The sequence below is a fragment of the Loxodonta africana genome, chromosome 15 (genome assembly GCF_030014295.1).
Source record: "Loxodonta africana isolate mLoxAfr1 chromosome 15, mLoxAfr1.hap2, whole genome shotgun sequence".
NCBI classification, from domain to species: domain Eukaryota; kingdom Metazoa; phylum Chordata; class Mammalia; order Proboscidea; family Elephantidae; genus Loxodonta; species Loxodonta africana.
Genome location: NC_087356.1, coordinates 69956329 through 69963998, shown reverse-complemented (window position 1 = coordinate 69963998; position 7670 = coordinate 69956329). Strand labels below are relative to the sequence as shown.

Genomic DNA, 7670 nt, shown 5'->3' with positions numbered 1-7670 from the left:
TTGGGTCTTTGTTTTCTTGTTTTTTTTTTTTTATTTTGATGTGTAGGATTCTTAGTTTTTTTCTGTGGTTACCTAAATATTTACCCCTATTTTTCCGAATTTAAACCTAACTCGTATCTCCCTATATCGCCTTGACTTCTTCTCTATATGGAAGATCTATGCTTGTTTATTTAGTCCCTCTTTATTGATTTAATGTTCTCATCTTTTACATACTGACATCACTGATTCCTTGTTTTGAGCATTTTTTTTTATTCTTGATTTATTTTTGTGATTTCCCTATCTGGGTTGATATCTGGTTGATCTGTCCTGTGTTCTAGTGTTGGGTTGATACCTGATATTATTGATTTTCTAACCAGAGAATTCCCTTTAGTATTCCTTGAAATTTTCATTTGGTTTTTGTAAATTCCCTAAGCGTCTGTCTATCTGGAATTGTTTTCATTTCACTTTCACATTTGAGAGACACTTTTGCTGGATATATGATTCTTGCCTGGCCATTTTTCTCCTTCAATGCTTTATACATGTCGTCCCATTGCCTTCTTGCCTTCATGGTTTCTGCCGAGTAGTCCGAGCTTATTCTTTTTGATTCTCATTTGTAAATGACTTTTTGCTTATCCCTGGCTGCTCTTAAAATTTTCTCTTTACCGTTGGTTTTGGCAAGTTTCATTATAATATGTCTTGGTGACTTTCTTTTGGGATCTACCTTGTATGGGGTTCGATGAGCACCTTAGGAAGATATCCTTTCATCTTTCATGATGTCTAGGAAGTTTTCTGCCAACAAATCTTCAACAATTCTCTCTGCCTTTTCTGTTAACCCTCGCTGTTCTGATATTCCAATCACTCGCAAGTTTTTCTTCTTGATAGAATCCCACGTGATTCTTAGGGTTTCTTCATTTTTTTAATCTGATTTTTCTTCAAATATATTGTTGTCAAGTGTTTTATCTTCAGTCTCACTAATTCTGCCTTCCGCTTCCTCAATTCTGCTCCTCTGACTTTCTATTGAGTTGTCTAATTCTGTAATTTTATTGTTAATCTTCTGAATTTCTGATTTCTGTCTCTCTATGGATTCTTGCAGCTTATTAAATTTTTCATTATGCTCTTGAATAATCTTTTTAATTTCTTCAACTGCTTTATCTTTGTGTTCCTTGGCTTGTTCTGCATTTTGCCTGATCTTCTTTCTGATGTCTTGAAGAGTTCCATATATTAATCTTTTGTGTTCTACATCTGGTAATTCCAGGAATACTTCTTCATCAGGGAGAGTCCTTTATTCTTTGTTTTGGGAATTTGTTGAAGCCATCATGGTCTGCTTCTTTATGTGATTTGGTATCGACTATTGTCTCTGAGCCATCTATAACTTAATGTATTAATTTATTTTACATTTTCTCACCGTGTCCTAGTTTCTTGCTTTGTTTTGTTTTGATATACTCATACAGGCTCCTAAAGTGAGCTAACTTGATTATAGGAGCCTTTGAAGCACTAATGTCCTGTTACCAGATGGCCAGAGCTGATACCAGGTGTATGAGCCTGAGTCCATTCACTATTCTTGTATAGATTCAGCTCAGGTGCCCTGATAGTCGGTCACCTAGTATGTGGTGTAGACTCTCACCTACTATCTTAGAGGAGCGGTGGTGATTGGTGTATGCACAGGTTTCTGGTAGCAGCAGGGGGTCACATTCTGAGCAAGGCAAGGGGCTGACAACCTTCCCCTGAGTCTCTGTGAGGAAGGCATGTCCCTGTTCTCTAGAGTGCTCTGGTGGGTGAGCTCTGCATCCGTACCATAGGCACCCAATGCTTTTACCTGTAAGGCCTGGTAGGCACCACCTATCCTTGGAGCACTTCATGGGTGGCTAGGTGACATGGTTGTAGTCTTCAGTCCTCAGGCCCCTGCTGTGGGTAGGTGAAAAAAAAAGGTGAAGGCCTTGTTTAATAGGCAGAGCAGTATCATACATCCAAAACCTGCCTCTGCAACACACACCTGAAACAGTTACAGTCAGGCCTCAAACAGATTTGCCCTTGTAATATAATAGCCAGATCCCATCTGGTGTAGTCTAGCCACCTGAACCCATGCAAAGGTGAAAGACACTGTCTGGGGATCATTTGAGCCTGGACCACAGCTGCTTCTGCTCTGAGTTTCCAGTTTTGGGAGTTGGCAGAGTATTTTTTCCCTGTTTGTTAATTTGTTCCTTCTCCAGGGCCAGGAGAATGGATCAGGAATTGCAGTGGAACCTATCTCAGGCCCAGGGAAATCAATTGTTAATGACGCCGACTGGGGCAGAGGAAGGAAGGACCAGATAGATAGGATAAAGTTCTGTCAAAGAGGAGCTTTAGATCCGCACAGTAAATTAGACAAAATCAGTTATCTTGTGCTGAGAGTGCTGTTTTATCTTAGATTCCAGAGGTGTGTGTAGCCTGTGCACACTGGCTGGGTCCCCACCGAGATCACCCCAGGGGGTTAGGGCTGTGTCCCATGCTTGCCTTCTTTTGCTGAGCCTGCCACATCCTAAACATCATGGCCAGCCCTGCGGCCACCTCACCAGGGGGTCAAGGGTGTTGACACTTTGGTTGCCTTCTTTCGTTGAAGCTACTGCTTCCTAAATGCCATGGCCTGCCCCACCACAGACATGCCACAGGGTCAGGGGTGCTCCACTTTACTTGTCTTCTTTTGCTGATGTGGTTGTGTCTCCAAAAACTACCAGCAGCCCTGCTGGAGTCATATCTAGGAATTGGACTGAGGCTCTGCTGTGGGCTCGGCAACTCCTTGCTGCTCCTACAACATCTCTTCCAACCCCATCACTGAGTCCGATTTCTTAACTTTTCATTTGGTGCTCAGGGTTCCTAGCTTGTCGTATGTATAATTGATTCACTTTTTTTTTGGCAGGGGGGGGCTTTGTTGTAAGACGGATCACTGGACGAGTCTGACTGTGACTACTCCACCATCCTGGCCATGCCTCCAATTTTTTTTTTACACCACCAGTCTTTAATGATATTTTTTGATCTCTTTCTGTTGTACATGGAACAGTCATCTAGGTATCCCATGCCAGGAACTCATTAATTTCCTTCACAACTCCCATCTTAGATATACGCATATTCTTTCTGCTTTGGTCTTTAATGCCATCAAGGGATTGGCAATAGATCTGATTTGAAGGTGAGTACAAAATACATCAAGACAACATGCCTAAAACCTGCAAAGACAATGTTATCTAAACACCATGCAAAATTTCCATTCTGTAGCTATGGTTCTACAGAACAAAAGCCCCAAGGGTCATGGACCACTTCAGGTTATACAAGAATATGTAGCACATGGTGCTTTGGGAATGAATGAGTTTTACCTTTCCTCACAGAAACTTCTGGATTGTCTTCATTGGAAAACACACTTCTTTCTTGGATGTGGAACTCAATTTGAATAATATGCTCAATGTTGGCTATTCAGTTACTTTCCAGAGCCACTATTTCTATATTCTTGAATTGGTTCTAGTATTCAAAGTACTGTCTAATGGGAAACGAGCCTACATCAGTGGTCAATACATTATTTTTGTACTTTATGTTAATACTTGCCTCACTTTAATTGCAATGAATGGTTTCTCTGATGTGACAGAGATAAGACAGGAGAGCAGACATGAGTAGCCACAAGAAGAAATGGAAGGTGAAATGAGGAAGAAACCATATAAAGATAGACAGACCTTCTGTCATATACTGATGACTTGGTATAATATGCCTAATTCTGGGGAAAAAATTAAACCACTATGACTTGGTATAATATGCCTAACTACAGGAAAAAATGAAACCACTATGAGCCTTAGTGATCTAATATGTAAAATAAGTATACTAGTAATTGTTGTGCAATCTCTGTATAGTGCAAATGTTTAAGGTGCCAAAGAAGAATGTCCTGATGATACAATTCCAAAAAATCAGCACTGAAAATCTTGTGGAGCATAGCTCCGCTTTGACACACATGAGACAGCCATGAGTCAGAATCAATTCGATGGCAACCAGTACTTAGTAACTGATAGTATATGTTTTGCAGAAGAGTTGAGAGGATTGCAAACAAGGCATGGAAAGTGCTTTGTTGCTGTCATTGCTGTTAAATGTCATTGAGTGGATGTTCAACTCTTATTGATCCCATGTGACGACAGATCAAAACTACCCCATAGGGTTTTCCAAGCTGTAATCTTCACAAATTATAAGATTATATTATATTATAGGGTCGCTATGAGTGGATTCGACTCGACGGCAGTGGGTTTTTTTTTTTTTTTTTTTTTAATCTTTACAGAAGCATATTGCCAGGTCTTTGTTCTTCAGAGTCACTTGGTGGGTTTGAACTGCCAACATTCCAGTTAACACCCGAGCGCTTAACCATTGCACAACCAGGGCTCAGAACACTCATTATTCTAAGTTTTCAGAACTGTTCTTTGAACCTTCAGAGACTGGTCAGTACTAAGAAATGCTCTTATAGCACAGAAAGAGAAAAGATATAATTCCATCTGTTGTTTATTTTCATGACCCATAATACAAGGATCCCAGAGTCTGTAACTTCCAACATAGAACAGAGACAGGGAGGGAGAGTTAGAGATATCTGAATGATAAGACTTAGATCTGTTTCACAATGCATAAACACCTACCTCTAATTTCTTCTTCTCTTCCTCCATAAAATTCCCCTAGGAAAATGGCAGCAGAAAATCAGTCCACAGTGACTGAGTTCATCCTCGCAGGGCTAACAGAAAAATGAGAGCTCCAGCTTCCCCTCTTTTTTTTTTTTTCTTAGGAACCTATGTGTTCACAATGATGGGGAACCTGGGCATGATCACACTGATTGGGCTTAGTTCTCACCTGCACACCCCCATGTACTATTTCCTCAGCAGTTTGTCCTTCATTGATCTCTGCTATTCCACTGTCATTACCCCCAAAATGCTGGTGAACTTTGTGAAGAGGAAGAACATAATCTCCTACCATGAATGCATGGCTCAGCTCTGTTTCTTTCTTGTTTTTGGTATTGCAAAGTGTCATATGTTGGCTGTGATGGCATATGATCGCTATGATGCCATATGTAATCCATTGCTTTACAATGTCACCATGTCTTACCAAGTCTGCTCTTGGTTGGTAGTTGAGGTGTATACGATGGGCTTAATTAGTGCCGCAGTTCACACAGGTTGTATGTTAAGAGTGATTTTCTGCAAGGCTAAATTAATCAACCATTACATCTGTGATCTTTTTCCACTACTGGAGCTCTCCTGCTCCAGCACATATATCGATGAACTGGTACTTTTGTGCTTCAGCGGGCTCAATATTCTTGGACCAGCCTTGACCATCCTTGGGTCGTATATCTCTATCATTGCCAGCATCCTGCAAATCCGCTCCACTGCGGGCAGGTCCAAAGCCTTCAGCACATGCTGCTCTCACATCTCAGCTGTTTCAGTCTTCTATGGTTCTCTAGCATTCATGTACCTGCAGCCATCTAATGTCAGTTCCATGGATCAAGGCAAAGTGTCTTCTGTGTTTTACACCATTGTTGTGCCAGTGCTGAACCCTCTGATCTATAGCCTGAAAAATAAGGATGTCAAAGTTGCTTTAAATAAAATCTTTGAGAAAAGATTATTTTGCTTTCACAAAGATTTATAAATTCTGGAGAAGATTCGTTAAAGAAGGAGTCTAGAGAGAGTAACATATATACACAAGTAGTGAGATTATTGCCAACACTTGATTATTTGGAAGAAAGGGCCCAAGGATAAGACTGGATTTGTAGTATCACTTGGAAGGCAATCACATGAGTGGCAGTGTTAATTCTAGGATTTTCCATAGGTCACCCATAGTAACCCACATTACCTCTAATCATTTGTTGAAAAATCTTCAAAGGCCTTCATTTGGGAGATTATAACTTGTATATGTTGAATTTGGCAATTTATTAGGTAAGATTTACCTGTCATTAATCATAAAATGATCTGTTTGGTTTATATCCTTTGATCCTCTTAATACTTTGTGTATTGGCCTTTGTTTATTAAAAAGTGTACAAATAAACTGGAAAAATGTGGTGTCTAAAATAAATAACTTTAAACATTTGGAATGTACAAAATTCAATCACTATTATTTACTAATTGCAAAGAATTGTATTAAGGAATATGGGGGAAGGTGATGGCTAGTAAGACATAATTACCAAAAACAAAATGATAACTCTATGGTAGAAGAGATTGATAGACTAAACAGGGCTGAATACATTATGTGTATTTTTAATTATTTCTTTTGCAACATTCTTTTCTTCACAGTTTTAGTATCTTCCTACCCCCTCCATTTCCCAAAGAATCCTATATTCATTTTCCTCTAATTCTAAAAGGTTTTTCTTTTCACACATATTATAGAATCACAGATGTAGAAGTGACATTCTCCGACTATGCTTTAAACCATATGGATCGTTTATGTGACGCTAATACCTTGCAACACGTTTTCTCCTTTGCAAAAAGGGCAATTGAGAGCTTGACATAACTAATGCCATAATGATATGCTAAGTAAACTGTAGGTTTTTTAACTGTACCAGCTGCGCTGGCCTCTTTCCAAAAGTGTGTGGGCCTTCTCAGCTCTTGTGATCTTGGTTTTCCTCCTCTACTTGTTCTTTTGGGAGATGGCTTTCAGCCTGCAAGATGATAGCTGGGAAGGCTGCCTGGCACATTTTGTCTGCAACCTTCTTTCTTGCTCTTTATCTCGATCAGGGTAAACTTGGCAGACCAGTTCCACTAACCAAGATATTTTTATATAACTTTTTTTTTTTTTGCTTGTTACAAACATACAATTAGAGTCCAGATGTCCAGTATGCATATCTTTAGCTTAATAAAGAGTTTCTTAAAATTGTTTCGTGGTGTGTACTCATTAGGCCATCTGTGGGCTAGGTAATGCTTGCAAAAATGATATGTAAGCTCCAATGTAAAAAATTGCTTTTTGAGACTCCATAAAGACAGCCTGTGTTGCTGTCAGACTACCTGTTAGTGTCACCTCCTCATACACTTTCCCTCTCTTTCTGACTGGAGTACTTTTCATTGGTTCAACTGCTCCAGGGAATGGACCAGAATTGGGTAACAAATTTTGGTACCCAACATGGTGCTCAAATTACTCTGGTGCTAGTTCTGTAACCCTAAGGACTGAGCCACGGGAAGGACTGAGGAAGAGAGAAGGTGCACCCCCCATTTAGTTTTGGAGGTCTCTCCACATGTGGTGGCCCAGAGGTCCAGTGACGTGTGTGGGGGGAGGGGTGGACTCCATGGCAGTGAGCTCCAGACAGAGGCAGAAAGTTTGGCTGCCACAGTAGGTAACTAAGCATCCTGTGGTAAATCCTCTGTAAATGCCTTAGGGGTGCTGATTCTCATAGACAACATCCAAGAATGGGTGACTAGGTCCCATCAGGTTGGACAAGAGACTAGTGAGGTTCACAGTTAGAAGTGGGTACCCAGAGAGTAAGGTTCTGGCTGAGAGTCCACTAGGAACTGGGATTATTTCAGAGGGGTTCCCTAAGGAAGAGACATCTTAAAATTTTGTGTAATCAAGTGTGGCCTCAATACCAGCTCCCTGATGGGGTCAGGTGGCCTGTGAATGATCTGTTTTGTTTTTGAACTAACAAGTGAGATGAAAAAAGAAAAAAAAAACCTGCATGTAGAATGTTTTATGACATTACAGAATGAGAAAAAGGATAA

At 40.2% G+C, this 7670-nt stretch overlaps 1 pseudogene; it reads left to right on the top strand.

The window, feature by feature from the left end:
• The first annotated feature begins 4347 nt into the window (after positions 1–4347).
• On the top strand, positions 4348–5613 carry LOC135227723 (olfactory receptor 8G50-like; annotated as a pseudogene).
• The last annotated feature ends 2057 nt before the right edge of the window (positions 5614–7670 follow it).